The sequence below is a fragment of the Grus americana genome, chromosome 8, assembly GCF_028858705.1.
Source record: "Grus americana isolate bGruAme1 chromosome 8, bGruAme1.mat, whole genome shotgun sequence".
NCBI classification, from domain to species: domain Eukaryota; kingdom Metazoa; phylum Chordata; class Aves; order Gruiformes; family Gruidae; genus Grus; species Grus americana.
In genome coordinates this window covers 5,547,058-5,563,750 of record NC_072859.1, presented here as the reverse complement: position 1 = coordinate 5,563,750, position 16,693 = coordinate 5,547,058, and the positions used below count along the sequence as shown (strand labels likewise).

At 52.9% G+C, this 16,693-nt stretch overlaps 1 long non-coding RNA gene across 5 annotated transcripts in view; it reads left to right on the top strand.

Moving 5' to 3' along the window:
• The window catches only part of LOC129209277 (uncharacterized), a 32,210-nt gene that overhangs the window by 3,184 nt on the left and 12,333 nt on the right, over positions 1–16,693 (top strand). For 3 of the 5 annotated variants that reach the window (XR_008578034.1, XR_008578035.1, XR_008578032.1), the window contains exon 5: positions 13–12,435. This is a non-coding gene — a long non-coding RNA (uncharacterized LOC129209277). The remainder of the gene's footprint in view (positions 1–12; positions 12,436–16,693) is intronic. The other 2 variants (XR_008578036.1, XR_008578033.1) reach the window with 2 other exon arrangements.

Sequence of the window (16,693 nt, the reverse complement as noted above, 5' to 3'; positions counted from 1 at the left end):
TGTTCTCCGCAGGCTGTGTCTCGCCTCCTCTGAACGGGAGCTAATCTCATGGAAGAGTGCCTGTGCCCACACCGCTCCAGCAGCCCCTCTGCCAGCCTTCTGTCCTCGAGGGCCAGCTCAGCAAAGCCTTAGTGCTGTTCTGGGCCCAGCTTTCATTTTCCAGCTGGTTACGGAGGAGAGAGTGAAGGTAGCTGCTGCTGCCGGGCCACGCTAGGTAACAGGTGGGGGACAGGCCTCCTTGTGCACTTAAAGATCCAAGAGTTTAATCTGATTCTGGCTCTCTGTTAGCCCTGATCCTGTCTTGCATCTTTTCCAGCTGATGCCTGAGCCTGTCTTTGTTTTGTTTATTTTTTTCTTTTTCCCTTTTTCCCTCACCTTATGAAAAATGGCTTTGCCATCTGCATCTGTCAGGAGTCTGCCGAGCCGGGTATCCAGCTCAGTGAATATACAAATGGGTGGTTGGATTGTGGCCCCCTCTGACAGGCCGGAGATGAATACCAAACGTGCAGGGAGAAGAGTGTGTTCCCTTCCTCCGCTGCTGCTGCCTCTGATGGTTGTTTTTCTTATCCCAAGGAGGTGTGAGAATCGCCTTTGGGAGCAGTGCTTCCTTCTGCTCCAGTTCTGCCTTGCCAAGGTTCAGTTCTCTGCCATCCATCATCAGACGAGTCCGTTCCTCGCTCCCACATCTCAGCTGCTGATGGGAATGCTGGGGAAGGGGTAACTGTTTTACCCTGCTTTTTTCTACTATCCTTTTCCTTCTCCCTTTTGTATCTCACCTCCCAGGCCCAATTACCAGGCTGGGGCTTGAGGACACTTGCCTTCACTTGCTGGTCCAGGTACTTTTTGAGAGAGGTAAGGGTGAGGTAGAGGAAAGGGGAATGTCTGACCTTACCCAAGTGGCTTAAAATGTAATTTTGAATGGAAGTTTTCAGCAGTGCTGTGTGTGACTCCACATAAGAAAGCACCCAAGCACTCCTGCACGTCTTGGCCTCGCTGCGTCCCCTTTCCCTGCTGTGGGTGACCTATGGGGTCTGCAAGGAGGAATGCACCAGCCAGGAGATGCTCAGATGCCATAACTCCGCAGGGTCACTCAGGTACCCGAAGGGAGATGACAGCCTCCCCTTGACACCCTTGGATTTGCTCACCTCCTCCTGCCTCTTGGTTTTCTGCAGTCTGGTACGTGAGCTGCTTCCCTGGCCTCGATGCACTAAGAAGCTTTCAGCCAGGTGGGCTCAGAGGAGCAGGCAGGCAGAAAATGAGATGAGTCTCTGCGTGCTTTTGCCACAGCTATCTGGTCAAGGAGGGGAAGTTTCTGGGAGGGCAGACCCCCGCTTTGGCAGGAGGAGCGAGGAGGCAGCCTGAGCTGAGCTAGTTTTTTGACAAGCAGATGGATGTTCAGCAGGGGCCCAAGAAAACCCTTTTGCTTCAGGCTAGCTGCAAGCCCTCCAAACCAAAGTGTTGTGCTGATGCGAAAAAAAACATCACTCCGTAGCTGCTCGGCCCGAATTACCTCTTCCAGGCGCCTGATTCAGGATGCGGTGATCATCCCCTCCTGCCACCGGCTCCAGGGAGGAGCCCGCTGCGTTCTTGCGACCGGGCAAGGATGCAGCAGGAGCCGTTGAGCAGCGAAGAGGGAGGAAGGCGAGCGATGGCAGATTCCTCTGGCGTCTCCACACCACAGGGCTCTTGGCGAGCGAGCGCTCGTCTGCTTTGAAAGCTCTTATTGTTCCTGCAGGTGGGAGCCAATTTGTCTGCTTTCCTGCCCAGGTGCCATCTGTTTGTAGGATTGCCTGTACGGTGGTTGAGCGCGACGGGGATGGCGAAGGGAAGGGGCTGCCGGGGTGGGAGAGATGAGCCTAAAACTTTCCTTGAGTAACTTCAGCGCTTCTGGCTGCCGTTGCTCCCTCTCCCCTGCATCGCGGCAGGGAAATCACAGCCTGTCATTTGCTGTTCCTGGAGCGTGATAGGGAGCCGAGGCACCGCTAATAGCGAGCTATCATTTTAATGCTAATTTCCTACCGTTAGCTCAGGCTGGGGGAGGCTCAGCCTGGGTGGAGGGAAGCCATTAGCAGATGGAGAAGAGGGGAGGGATGTGTGGGGATTGTTCTGCACCCCGAGAAGGGACTTCCAGAGGGCAGATGATTAACCACCACTGGGAAAACTGGTAGCAGGCGCTGGGGTCAGTCTCTGGTGGATGTGGGAGGGAGAGGGACATTTTGTTTTAACTCGTGTTCCCGTAGGGATTTCTCAAGTGCTTCAGGCTTTGGATCGAATTCGGTGTTTGCTGCTTATTGCCAGCACTCAGTACGTGGTGACCCAGGGGATGCTCAGAGCACTGGCAGGGCCGTGGCTGGTGGTGTGGTTGTCCTTTTAACAAAGGAGCCAAGCAAGGTTGGGTTTTTAGCTACTGTCTTTTTGTGAGGAGCTCCCCAATTCAGGAGCCTGGACATCCGCACTGGGTGATGGGCTTCAAAGCGGGGAAATTTTGAAGCCATTCTTGAGATACTCAAGAGCGAAAAAAAAAATAAAAATTTGCCCTATTGCCATGGGAACAAGCTCAGCTGCCCCAAGCTGGAGAGCTGGCAGGAGAAACCCGTGGCTGGAACCATTTCCCTGCCCTTTCCAGAGGTGGGAGTTCCCACATCCAACCTCTTGGTCAGTCTCCTCCAGCCATGCTTTCCGAGTGGAAGAGCCTGTGCTGCTCCCCAGGCTGGTGCAGTTGCCTGGGAGCTCCTGGGGAGTTTGAATGGAGATGACTGGTTGTGCTGGGAGTGTAGGGCCTGTTTGGGGTTGTGTTGGCAGCAGTCAGAGAGGTTCCTCTACCATTTCTAGACCTGCTTGGAAACCTTGAGACTAAAGGAGCATGAGCTGGGATGCTGTGCTCATGGGAAGAAACTGGTTGCCTGCTACTGAGGGACAGCATTGTTTTAAAGGAGGGGCCCAGTAGTGTCCTGGTCTTTGGTACGACACATATTTTGAAGACCTGCCAGCCTGTGCTGATCTAGACCATTGGCTTCATCATTTCATATGGAAGCATATATGGATTTTTTTTTAAAACCATTTAAAGACCATTTTAAAACTCTTCTGTTATCTAGCAGAGAGGCCGTGGAGGGGCAAAAGCAGCTGTGATAAAGGGAAGGAAAACCAGCGACTGGTTAAACGGCAAAGGGATGGGAAGCCAGGAGGGGACCATCCTGCCAGGAGGACATTAGTACAAGGCTACGTTAGCAGAGCAGCATTGCTTGCTGTGGTTACCAGCTATCAGATCTGCCCCAGGGTGGAGCATGACTCACTGTTTTTTAGGGAGCTATTTCCATCTAAAAAAATGGTTTCGATCTTTTCTAGAGCCTCTTATCCACCTTTGGCCAGGAGAGAAAGAAAAAAAAGTGAAGGGCTACTTTTTCCTAGCTGAGGAGAATCAAACAAACTTTCCCTCGAGTAGCTGAGTGAGGAAATCAGCGCATTACTTATTCCCAAGAATAACACAATCAAGTAGATAGGGGAAAATAAAATAAAATAGCGTTGCTTTTCCCAGTTCAGCACTCTGAATAATGAGCCTACAAGCCGGAGGGAGAGCTCCCAGGAGAGGTGCCTGTGTGCAGGAGATGGACACAACAAGTGTCTCGGATGGGCCGATATCTGAAGCGATCTCTCTCTAATTTTCTACATCAGTGAGAACACAGCGCGGCGCCATCAATCATAGTCAACCCCCCCCCCGCCTTGGAAAGCCACCTCCTGCCTCTCCGTACTGCGACGTCCCCCTTCCGCTTCTGCCCCCGGCTGGGGACCACAGCTGTCCTGGCCAGCAGCGCCTGCAGGCATGTTCTCTCCCGGGGGGGGGGGGTTTCTTCTTTGTCACGTTTAGAGCCTGCTTGTGTTTCTGCCTTTCTCCTTCCTCCATCCCCGGCACCTGTTCCTCACCGGTGCTTTATTTCCAGACTGCCTCTCCCCTTGCTGGAGTCAGAAAAGGCCAAATTACTCCTTTTATCCCCAGGGAGGAGAAGGTGTGGAGCCACTTCTGGCATAACAGCCCTTGCTGCTGCCTGGAGGAGGGTTGGGGGTGAATTTGGTGCCTGTAGTGCTCATCTGTGGATGGGGAGGTTGGACTTTTTACAGGTCCCTTGGGGCTGCTTCTGCAGTAATGGCTATCAGGGCACGTTCTGTGGCTTGCTGGTTCCCCAGCTCTGGGTGTGGAGCAGCTAAGGGAGCCATCTTTCATGCCGGGCTGGTGGTACGATGCAGCAGCTATTAGTCCCTTGGTTTCTCCTTTTGTGAAGTCCTTTGCTCCTTCCAGGCCTGGCTGTGCTTCCATCAGACCCTGGGGCACCTCTTTGGCATGAGTACTGGTGGTGGGTGTCCTCCTGGGCAGGCCTGGGCCAGATGCACTGCTAAGCTGGCCAGAAGGCTGGTGGGACACAGAGCTATACTCATGACCGTTCCTTCTACTGCAGCATGGACACAGCTGGTGGGTTTGATGGCTGTTGCTTCTCCATCTTGCTCATGCTAGATTGGGTGCTCTTGCTCAAGTGTGATGGCTCTTGGACCTACCAAAGCCTGGCTAACTGATGGCAGCTATCATGAAACAAAAGTGATTTGCAGTCCCATTTCTGGCTCCACGAGCTCAAGCACCAGTTAGAACCAAGGACTGTGCTTCTTGCTTCAGCCCAGCTCTAGGCAGAAGCACCTTCTGAATAAATCCGTGCAATTGCCACCTGCCTCTCAGCCTCTTATACTGGCTTCTGAGAGCTGCCAAGGATCCTTGACCTCTCTTTCAGGCATGGTTTCCTGCACGTATCAACCCTGCTCCGGTGTTGTGGAGCTATTGCTGGCTTCCGTAATAGCTGCTTTGTTTACTTCCCAAATGTGCCTGCCCTTTCTGTAATGAGCTATAATTCATCCTGGTTTATACAGTGCTCAGAGATACCTGGAGCAAGGAAGGTGTGCCATTAAACCACCTCCTAGGCTGCTCTCTGCACCGGGGTTGCTGATCTCCTGCAGATGTAAACCAGGGAGGACAAGGGGGACGAGATCGAAATGGGGAATAATTACCTAGCAGGGTAAAAGGGACTGACTGGGTTGGAAACTGCTGGGAGCTGACATGCAGGTGCAGATGAACGGCTACGACAGGCAGGCAGGGTGGAGGGATGAAAGATGGGGTTTTTTTAAAGCATCTGCTTTCCTCTCTTCCTCTGCTTTATAACCTGTTTTTATAGAGACTGCATGAGGAACACATTTTTTTATTAGCAGCTTGGGAGTGGAGAGTAATAAAGATTAATTTTTTAAATAATTCCTTGCATTATCTTTTAATTTCCTGTGGCAGGGTTTGACTTTTAAATCTGCAAATGGAGTTAACAGCTAATGTGCTCATCAGTTTGGGAGCGGCGGCTGAAGGAGCTGTGGGACTTGGTGAAGGTAGGAGAGACTCCAAAGTTGAGCCTGGAGTCTCAGCCTCTCCTGGGCTGGCCACAGCCTGTTCCCTGGCCGTAAGGATCTGTTCAGGTCTGTAGCACCGTCCCAGGAAAACGCGGAGAGATCTAATCCATACTGCAGCTCATGGTGTCCATTCGGCTTCCTTCCTTTGATAGTAATGATGAAGCTCCCCTGAGGAGGAAGGAGGGAAACCTGATGACCCTGCTCTGCTGCTGTGGGTGACGCATCCTTGCAGATCTCCATCCAGGACAGCATGTGCTGCTGGGACCTGGGCTGAGATGTGTGCGGTGGTGGGCACATGGGTTGTCCAGACCAGCTGGGTTCCTCAGTGGTCTTGCTGCTGCTAGTGGGAGGTGATCACAGGATGGGGTGAGATACTAGGAAGAAATAACAAGGGAGCAGTTGAAGGAGAAGGGGATGAGGTGAGAGAGAGAAGTGACAACATGGGGGATGTGATAGAGAAAGGCTCTCCCTGCCCCCTGCATCCGCACTCTCCATCCCAGCCTCCGTGATGCTCTGTTGGGCTTTAACCTGCTGGGAGACTGGCTTACAACGCAGCTGGTCTACCTTTGCTGGCCTGGGTGAGCTCATGTGGCCTGAAGGGTACCCACAGCACGGGGGGCACTGAAGCTGGGCAGAAGTGATGCCCAGCACGCAGACACCCCAGCCCCAGCTTCCTTTGACCACCGACTTTCTTTTTGTAGCTTATTCTTCATCGTATGGCCATGCTGGCCGCTCAAGTTTGCTCTGAACTTCTGAGCTGTCTGTAGAGCAAGTGGTGGAGGCAGAGAGCAACCGTTGTGGAGAACCAGCCAGTGCGGACAGGAGCGTTTTGGCTCACGTTGGTTTGAAAGCAGCCGTAGCTCAAGTGCCTGGTGTGGGATTTGGGAAGGCAGAGGGGAAGCTGAGTGAAGGGTGGAGCACAGTGGAAGCGTTGACCATGTCCTGAAGAGGCATTTTAATGGATTACATCACTCCTGTGCTGGAACCAGCACTGGGATGAAGGTTTTTGGAGATGTCTGGGCATGGGGGAGAGCCAAATCGTGCATGGGGGAGTGCTCTGACCCAGACAGCTCCTGGCTCCCTCTGACAGATGCCATCTGGAGCAGGCTTTGTGCACGCCTGGGTGTCTGTCTGCTTTGGCAGCCTTCTGATGGCCAGCTGCGTTGACCCAGACATGGGAGGACTGTGCTCTCCCTCAGAGTCCTCCGCCTGGCTGGAAGATCTGCCCCGCATCGCGACAGGGGAGCTCCAGGCTGGATCCAGCCTCACAGCTGCTCCCCCATCTCCCCTTGCTCCTGGGAAGAGGAGAAGCATGCCCCAGCCCATCCCCTGGTGTGAGGGTCGGTTGCCCCATGCCAAGTCATCTGCGTTTGTTGGCGTTTTGCTGGACAAAGCCGTCCCTGATGAGGTCCAGGTTTGTGGGCACGGTGCAGAGGGATGTGGGTGAGTTTGCTTTTGGAGGCTGCGCGACTGCCTGGCACCAGACAGACCGCTCGCAGCAATCGATGTGGTTTGGGTTCTGGTTTTGTACTTTGGCAGCGGGCTGAGGTCTCGTCCTGCTGGCCACGCTTCATCCGACCTCGTCCTCTGGTGTCCAAGGGAGCGACAAAAAGCTTCGGTGCATGTGGCTCGTGCATGTTTTGGGTGGGAAAACACATTTCTCAGCCCTCTTTAGATTCTCCGTGTATTCAAACTGGAACAGAGGACCCTGCCCTCTGCCAGCAGATGACAGAAATGCTTTATGGATGCTCCTCATCTCAGGGGGGAAACTGAGGCACAAAGAGGTGCCTTGATGCCCATACCACGAGCACCTTGCTCACACACGCATCCGCCCCTCTGTGTACGGCTGCCAACTCCGGTGTCCCGATGTGCTACAAATAACCGCAGCTTTCAGTTGTGCTTTTCAGCCAAAAGCAACATCATTTGCAAAAGTTACCGGGTGTCAGGAACACCGGGGGGCAGTTCCCGATTGTCCATATCTGTCCAAAAGCAGAAACCTCTCCTGTTATGGTGAGTTCTTTTATTTTATTTTTTTCCTTCTGAAGTCACATAGAGAAAAATGGAAATAAAGAGCAGCAGGGAGAGAGCTGTTAAAAAGCTTAAAGCTGTCACAAGGCATTGGTTAGTTTATGTGCGGTGAAGTATACAAACAAGTTTTCAGCTTGTTGGTTGGAGCCAAGGAACGGGGGGTTTTTTTGTGTGATAAATATGTTTTACGGGTCTTTTATGGGATTTTTTTAAAATGCCTGTCCCAATAAATTATTTACCAGGGTAATAAAAGATCGAGGAAATTGGTCCAACCATATCGCTGAGCATCTAAATCCTGAACTTTTACTGGGGTGGAAGGACCCTCTGAATTCCCGTGGCCTTATAAAAGATGGTCTGGGCGTGCTGTTTGTCTACGGCATTGTTCTGGAGGCCAGGTGCCCAGCCAGCCCCAGCACTCGGCGTATCTCCAGGAGGTCCTGGAGGCCTGACACCAGTTTTCAGCCCCTCACCATTTACTCCTGGAGATGGATAGCATTTTCCTCCACCGCCGGCTCTCACAGCTGCAAATCTCTCGATAGTCTCTGACTCTTTTAGGTTTCCAAAAGGTCTCGGAAGCATAATGGTTCTTCCTGGTGTGAAGTGGGAGGTAGAAATCGCTTAGGAAGCAGCAAGGGGTTTGAAGAACAGCCTTAGCCCCCTCCAGTACAGGCTGGAAGGGCTGACACATAGTCCTGCAGATAACGGGGACCTCCTCGCACCCCAGATGTCTTGATGGGTACGCTTCTCCTTGCTTGGTATCGACTCCTGCGCAAGGGGAGGGCCAAGTTCTGCTCGCTGCTGGCCAGGTCTCCATGGCAAACAAACCCAAAATAGCCTTTGCAGAGGGGAAATAAAAATATATGGCGTTCCAGCCACACGGTCTATAAATACATCTTTTGGGGTATTAGACCAGGCTTTAAGAAGTTCTGTCGCTCTCCCTGCTCCTCCCAAGGGGATGGAGGAAGGAGAGGGCTGGGGGGTTGTACCAAGGGTCCTTGCCTCAAGACAGGGCAGATACTTTGGCTGCATCCCAGACTTTCTGCAGTAAGTGGGATTAGATTTAACCCCCAGTACAGTTTAAAAGACATCCAGTTGTTCCTGTGGTGCCTTCTGTAAGGACTCTGGTTGAGCAAGATGCATCCCTGTGCAGTAAGCTGCTCATAAATAAATTTAGATGGGATTTTAGAAGCAATTTCTGAAGCTTGAAAGAGATAAGTCTGGAGTGGCCTTCAAAAGGGATGGTGGGTGGGAAGGGACAGCCACTGTTTCAAGATAGCTCTCAATATTCATGGGAAGGATTATTTATTCAGAGCCTTTCCAGAGGGGAGAGTCCTTGGGTATCTGATGTGTTGAAGTGAGACTGGATTGATCTTTGTTCATGTTGTCTGTAGCTTATATTAATCCTATGCCTCAGGGCATCTGCTGGCCTCCACAGAGTCCAGGGAGGGATCCTCGTCTCCATTGATGCCTAATTTGGCTCCTGGGTTTGGTCGTGGCCCTGTCTGTCTCTGAGGTGGTGGAGAGTGGCCACAGCTGGAAGCACATCTGGGGACAGGGAGAAATTTCCCTGATCAGCCAACAGGGAGCACAAGGCTTTATTTGGCTTCCTTCTGGTGGCTTCCTCAGATCTTACCATTTTCTGAAATATTTCCTCTGCTGTTACGAGGCCCTGGGAAATTCACGGAGCTGCTAGTCTTCCTCGTTTGCTTCCTGTGCCATGTTATACTGGTGCCTTTTGGGCTTTCCTTGGGCTGGTCCTGCAGCCTGGGACATGGCCGTGTCTCCAGACCCTTTGGTCTAACAGAACCATTGAAATGGAGATCCTGGGCAGCTCCTGGCTGTCCTGAGCCACCCTTCTGGGCTGCCCTAAGCCTGGGGAGAGTGCAGGCAGTAAAAAGGGGGCTTGCTCCCCTAATCTGGCCCAGCAGGAACATCCCCTTCGAGTCCGTTCCCTTGGCTGGTGGCTGCCAAAGTTTGGGGGTATGTTCGTTGCACCCCAGAGGATATCGGTGCTGGTGCCCACTTGTGCGGTGCATCCCCGGTGGGCGGGCTTAAGCCGGGCTGAGCGCTCAAAGCTCACAAATCATTAAGGCTGTAGCCTGGGAAACGTTGAAACCGGAGCTGCGTGTCTGAATGGGTGATGTTTGCTGGGGTCAAGGCTGGGTGGTTTGGCTTTTGGACTGGCAGCTGGGGATTTCAGAGCAGGCTTTTCATTGGGAGGAGCGAGACTGGTACAGTGTCTGATGTTTGGCTTTAAAGAAAAAACGACACCTCTCCCCACGTCCTTCTTATTAATTGTCAACACGTCCTGCCAGTTTGGCAATGGATGTCATAAATTAAAACGAAAATTTCAGCCAGCACGAGACAGGCATAAGAAGCCCAGATGATGTGTGTAGGCCAGGCTTAGCATCTCCTCCTGCTCGCTCCAGACTATGCAGCACGACTCCGCTGACTTTGGTGGCATTTCCTCCTGGCTCGCCTCCTTGTGATGGGAATTAGACTGCACGTAATTGAAAAGGATGGGGCGTCTGCCAGCACACTGCGAGCCACGTTCCCCTTGGCAGCTTGAGCTTGCTGGTGGAGGACAGGGGAGACGGGCTGGGGCAGATGCCTGTGTCAGGGGGAGGTGAGCAGCCCTAGCATCGTGGGGATCCCAAATCCTTCTCCATCTGAAGCGCTCTGCATGTGGCTCCCTGTTGTGCAGGGTTTGCCTGTGCCCGGAGGGGGACTGATGTCTCCAGCTGCTGTTGCATGAGCACTAATTTGTTCTCATTCGTGATCTCCCCCTTGCTGGCACCAGGACAGGCATGTGAATAACTGCTTCTCCGAGCAGCTTTCTGAACCAAGGACTTGATCTTGAAAAGCATCCTGTGATCTGGCCGGCTGTTGCTGACCCTGGGCTTTGCACTGCCATGTCTCCCTGTCCGAGCGTCAGTCAAGAGAAGCAGAGGGAGGTGAAAGGTTCCTGGGGTTCACGTGGTCCCGAATGCTAACGAGAGCTCGACGCACACGGACGGTACGGCGGCCTTGGTGTAAGGCCAGTGATCAAGACGCGAGGGCAAGGCGTTGTAAATCTGGCACCTACAAAGATGCAGGGAATAAAGCGGGGCAAGATCTGCATTTCAAAGAGCGTTGGTTCTGTAACCGCACAGGGAGCGGACGTGCATGCCTGCTTGCCGCCAAGGCAGAGAGACGAAGCTGTTTGAACTACGGTCTCTAGGAGCTCGTAACCATCAGCTCTGCGTTCGGGGCACGGTTGAAGGAAAGCTTTATAACCCTGCACTAATTGCATGGTGCTGAGCCTAGGAGGTGATGCCTGCTGGGCACGGCTCTGCCTAACACAGGCTGCATCAGATGAAGACGTCTTGAAACCAGGCTTTGCTTTCAAGTGCACGAGGTCCTTCGCCTGGCTACTAATGACAGAAACGTCCCTGCCACTGAAGTAGCCCTGCCAGCACTAGGAGATCATAGAATCATAGAATGGTTTGGGTTGGAAGGGACCTCAAAGATCATCTAGTTCCACCCCCCTGCCATGGGCAGGGACACCCTCCACTAGACCACGTTGCCCAAAGCCCCATCCAACCTGGCCTTGAACACTGCCAGGGATGGGGCATCCACAATCTCTTTCCTCTTGGGGGGGCCAGGTCCTACCTCAAAAGCCTGCGGTCCAGGCAGGAGAGGCAGCCACGGGAGCAGGAGGTGAAAGAAAATCCAGTGGTGATGAAATGATTTGGGTTTGTCTTCCAGTTATATCAGGGATTGAGTCGGGAACGACTGGACACGGCCAGAGCTCCAGCCTGGCCACAGTCGCTGGTCAAGGTGGCTTCCTTCACTGTGTATGGCTTCTTTAAAAACAAAAAATGGGGTGGTTTTTGGCTGTGAATTGTTTTTTTTGGTTGGTGTTTTCTGGAAGGAGAAATTCTAGAGGGTGGGTGGTTTCAGGCAGCACGGCGCAATTTTCATTTCTCTGTCTCGGCCAGCTTGGTGGGAGATGGAGCATCTCTCCCCAGCACCCCGGCTGTCACGCTCCTGGGGCATCTGTTTCACTGGGTGAAGAGGGAGCATCGGCAAATCCCAATTTCTGAGTGACTCCAGCCTGGCCTGCCCAGCACGGGGTCGTGATGGGCTCGGTTTGGAGACGTCCCCGGGTGATGGACGAGCAGACCTCTGCATTCCTTGGCCCTGCTGACATCCAGACCCTCAGAGCCAAGACCGGGAGCAGGATCCTGATGCCTGGCTTGTGTTAAACCTTGCGTGCCTCAAAGGGGCTGGAAGGAGGGGCAGTTGTAGGGGGAGATGCTTCCTCTAGGAGGCAAAATAAAATAGAGCGAGGCAGTGGCTGGGTATAGCAAATAAGGCAGCTTAAAGCCATCCCTTCCCATCACCAAACTGAGTGTGGAGCAAGGATGGTTTTTATGAAGAAAACTCTTCTGTGTTTGTGCAGGTCAGTCACCTGTCCGGGTCACCGGTGTGCAGTTATTTACATCTCAGAGGGCACCGTCAGGGCAAAAAAAAAAAAAAGAAGAAAGAAGAAAAATCCCATCCATGCCACTCAAAACACCTCGGTTCACTTGGGCTGTGGTCCAGAAAAGCACTTAAGTGTGTGCAGACGCCTCCCCGGGCAGCAGCATGTGGCATCCTCGCCCCGGGCAGGTCAGCAGGGGCTTTGCTGTCAACCTGGGGAGCCAGGCGCCACAGCAAGGACCAGGGAGGACCTTGCTCTTGACGCCTGCCTTTGCAGCATCCTCATGAGATCCTCTGCGAGGTCGTCCCTCTGGGCGATTCCTGATTTGATCGTGGCTGAGCCTGGGCTGGGAAGTTACTATATTTTTATTTTTGTTCCTTAACTAAGTGACCCTGCCTGTGAGAAACTGAAACCTTCCTGGAAATGAGGACTTGCTCCTTCCCTACTGGGATGACTGGAGGCCTGCAGGATGTCACCCTGAGGCAGGACATCTTTTCTCAGAAAAACAGGTACCGTCGGGGTTGCTGGGATGTAAAAGCAAAGTCCTTTGGTCACAGCACTGGCCTTTCAAGGCTGTATCTACACAGTCTTGCTCCTGGAGCCATGGAGACCTCAAGCCCAGTTGGCAGCACTGGTGTGGCCGTGGGACCCGTGTGAGGGAGCGGCAGAGCCCTCTCTTGAGGTGCCGCTCCAAAACACCCACGTCAGCAGGAGGGTGGGGGTTGGATGGGCTTCTCCTTTGGCTCAGAAGACCCCTACAGGTGGCAGAAGGATGGTGAGCAGCCCCACAGCTGAGACCAGAGTGGGACCCAACGTGGTCACCACCATTGCCAGGTTGTCCCGGTCCGCTGCGACAGGGCACGTGGCTGAGGACTGCTCCAGCCACCGTACCATGGAGACATTAGAGATCCCACCTCACGCTGGCTGCCGGCGTGCAGGGTGTCGCATCACCAGCACGCAGTTGTGCATTTGCTGTTTTACAAACCTTGGCTGGGTCATTAACAGAGGAAGGAAATAAAAAAGCAAGGGCTCCAAATGGATCCCAAAGGGATTCCCTGTAGCAATTAACTTTATACTTGAAAACATATTTCCAATCTTTACTGCCTGCTCTCTGTATTTGAAATAATTTTCTACCCAATAAACCTTAGTAGCCCCCAAACATAATTTTAGTGATGCATTAATTAACAACAAGGCGACCCGACGGTTCAAAAGCTGAGCAAAACCCAATGCATATATTAGGCAGCGAGGCAGTATTTCTGAGACGCTCGCCGGGGCAGCGCGTGGATGCGAGTGCTTTATATAGGACATTACCTAAGGTGCGGTGGGCTGGCTGGAGCAAAGGGCAGTCTGGCTTCTCAGTCGCTGACGGGCACCTTCTGCGTTGGATAACCCCGCTGGAATTTGAGAGGAGACGTACCGCTTTCTCTTGCAGAGTTCTTGTCTGGTTTTTAGTCCTTCATAAAGAATAATTTTGGATACCTGTTAAGCTTAGGAAGGTCTCCAAACCTGAAAGAAACCACTTAACATTCCCGGTGCCTCGTGGCAGGGAGTTTCAGAGGTCAGACACGTGCAATATATCCCTTGAGCCGTTGTGCAATCGCCCGCCTCCCCTTTGCTTTGATTTACGTCCCCGTGGGTGCGTTAACCAGCAGGGCTGGCTGAAAATCCCCGGTGACTCCTTACCCGCAGCTCCCTTGGCAGTAATTCACGCTGGAGGGAAGCACGAGCCCTGAGGAGCTTCTGGGGGTGCAAGCCCTTCGGTCAGAGCCTGTGAGGGCATCACAGGCATCAGGCAGAGAGGTCATACGGACTCGCCGCACCATGCAGAGATGGTGCACGTACAGCTGGGCTCCCCCGAGCCCAGTTAACCCAGTTCCAGGTCCCTCTGGGACCTCCTGTCCAGCTTCTGCAAAGCATGGGCAAGCATGGGGGCGAACGTTGCCAAGGAGGCTGGATCTGCTCCCCGTGGAGCTTTTACTCAGGCAGGTCTGGAGCCCGCTGCGGACTGGTGGAGATTGATGCGCTGGTGTGACGCCTTCATCGGGTCTCAGCTGGCCACTTGGGAAATGGCCAGCTAGTAGCTGGCGGTGGCTGTGAGGGTGGGGAGCCTCCTGGTTGCCACCATCGTAGGGGCCACGGTGGAGGCAACCAGAGCACTGATGCAGTGCTGCCCGGTCTCTGTGTGCGAGGTAAGCTTGTAATCTCCTACTTAACAAAGGATGGGCGGTAGCATTACAGGCTGCTGCTCTCTGGGCTTTCAGCTATCGCGGGCTCATCCTGCTTTAGCTGTTGCATGTGAAATATCCCGTGTAAAGCTACGCAAAGCTACCGTAATCCTTCCTAAAGCCACCCTGCCCCTCCGTGCGAATATTGTATTAGATGATACGCTTATTAAACTCGCTCAGCAGAAGTTTTACCTCCAGCTGGTGGTGATGGTCTTGAAATGCCATTAAGGTAATAATTACATCACGTTGTTCTTGATCCAGATTTTGGGTGGTAATTGTTCGCACCTGCTGCCAGCCATTTAAGCAATAGTAGATGCAAGGGAAGGGTTGTGATCCCAGCTGGGTGATGTGTTGGGTGTGGGAGACTTGTGCTGGCTCCTTGGGGAGGTTTTGTCACCGCTCTTGCCCTTGTGCTAGTCCCGGTCAGAGCACTGTTCCCAGGCCACCCCAGAGCTGCTCCGGCTTCTCCACTAGGATGGTCTGAAAAAAGGGGAGAAGGCATATGGCTGTGTGGAGGTGGGACCTGGGACATGTCTCTGGCACTTCTCTGGTGGAGGACCCTCCTGGCCACATGTGAATCAGTGCCTCTGTCAGGGGTTGGATGATGGGTGGGAGGTTCCCTGTCCTGCCCTTGCACATCTGGGTTGTCCCCATGTCTTGGAGGTTGAGATTGAGATGGTGCCATTTAACACCTTCATAAAGTGCGTTGAGCTCTGCTGACAAACTGAGTGATGAACTTCATGAAACTTCATGCGCAGCAGAGGAGAAAGGAAAGGGAAGTCTTTGAAACTGCTGTGGCTCGTTCTTCATACCCACAGTATTGGGGGATCCGGGTGCCTCTGGTTTGCCCGGTCTATGAAAAGCAGCCAATGGTTGGCGAGACCCCTCTGCTGGAGGTAAGGGACGGAGCCATGGATGTCACTTCGCTCCTGTCTGCTCCGCTCAAACGTGAGGCTGAATTAACTTCAGTTATTTCTACGAAGCTTATATGTTATATGGAACTCACTCCTATCAATTCCACTTAAATCTTTGGAGGGGAAATGTTGCAATTTTAAATTTAGCAAAATTGCAATAGGTGGTTATTTTATGAGTCAAGTGAACTCTATTTATCCTCCAGTCAGATGTAAACCCACTGCCTATCACTCATCCCACCCCACTCTGCCGCAGCCCTACTGAGATGATCTGTTTATCGGCAAGTCCCGTGAGCCCAGAACGTATTGCTTCCTGAGTTATAATTGGATTTAGCAGAGATGAAAGCTTCCACTCGCTTAGGTGGTATTGAGTAAGAGCAGGGCACAACCTGACATCCTGGTCCAACAGGATTTATAAGGCTAAAGACTCTGAAGACTTGTTAAGTGTCTCCCTGGACTGCAGTGGCCCTTTACTTCTAGTGAAGGAATCAGTTCAGATTTCGCATGAAATGGGATTGCTCTGAGTGACTTCGGTTGACCAGCCCCAGCTGGAGCAGGAGGCATCCTCCTTGTGAGATACCAGTGAGTCTGCTAGGCTGCTGGGTAGCTTGGAGAGGGGTCCCACCTCTCCTGAACGCATGTGGAGGGGAGGAAGCTGTGTGGTAGCACCTGGTGCCACGCAGAGGAGGTTGGGACTCTTGGATGCGAAGAGGGAACCCCAGGAGGACATGGCAACCCAACCTGGCTGTACCCCTCCTTTCAAAGACAGGATTGTAGGCTTCTCCTAGAAGCCATGATGAGCTTGTTCAGAGCAGCACTCTACCAAGGCTGGGTCTTGCTCTTGTGCTGTCTTGGAGCTGATGTCAGTGTGTGGACATGATCCCAACCACCATGAAGCCAATAAGGATCGTTGCGTCATCGCTGGGAACTGGATCAGGAAATGACATACTGCCTGGGGCGGGTTATTGCCTTCCTGGAGAGGGTAAACCAAGAGTGACAACAAGCCAGGGGAGTTCCTTATGGCTGTAGGATGAGGTAGCACTTCACCCCAGAGTGAAATGCTGCATGCCCATTAGCTGGTATGAGTCTTGAGTCTGGCAGAAGAAAATGAGCTAGTAATTGATTCCTGGATGCAGCCGGCTTGGACGGCCACTGAGATCATTTAGAGGGCAATCAGACCACCTTCCAGGTCCTCAAACCTCTCTAGCGCGGGTGGCTGTGCAGCAGGTAAGGATCTCTGAGCCCATTGTCAAGGCCAGGTGGAAATGGTGGCATGTGTCTCTAGGAACCTCCAGGTGGGTCCCAGCTCAGCTGAAAGAATTAGGTTTTTGGGCTTTGTGCCTTTGCTAATGGGTCCTTCTGCCTCCAGGGCTGAACCGCCGGCTGAAGGTGATTATATACGCTGGCACAGAGGTAAACAGATGGACATGCCATGGCCTCGGGCTCTGGTGTTTGGCATCCCGTCCTCTGCCCTCAGCTTCCCACCTCTCTGAACCTCTGGAGAGCAAGCTGCTGGCAGATGCCTACCATCAGTCATGGGTGGGGAGTGCTCAGCTGGGTTAGCATGACACTGATGTAAATTTAAATCCTTCTTTTGCTCTCTCCGCTAGCAGCCCTGCATTTTCAGGAAA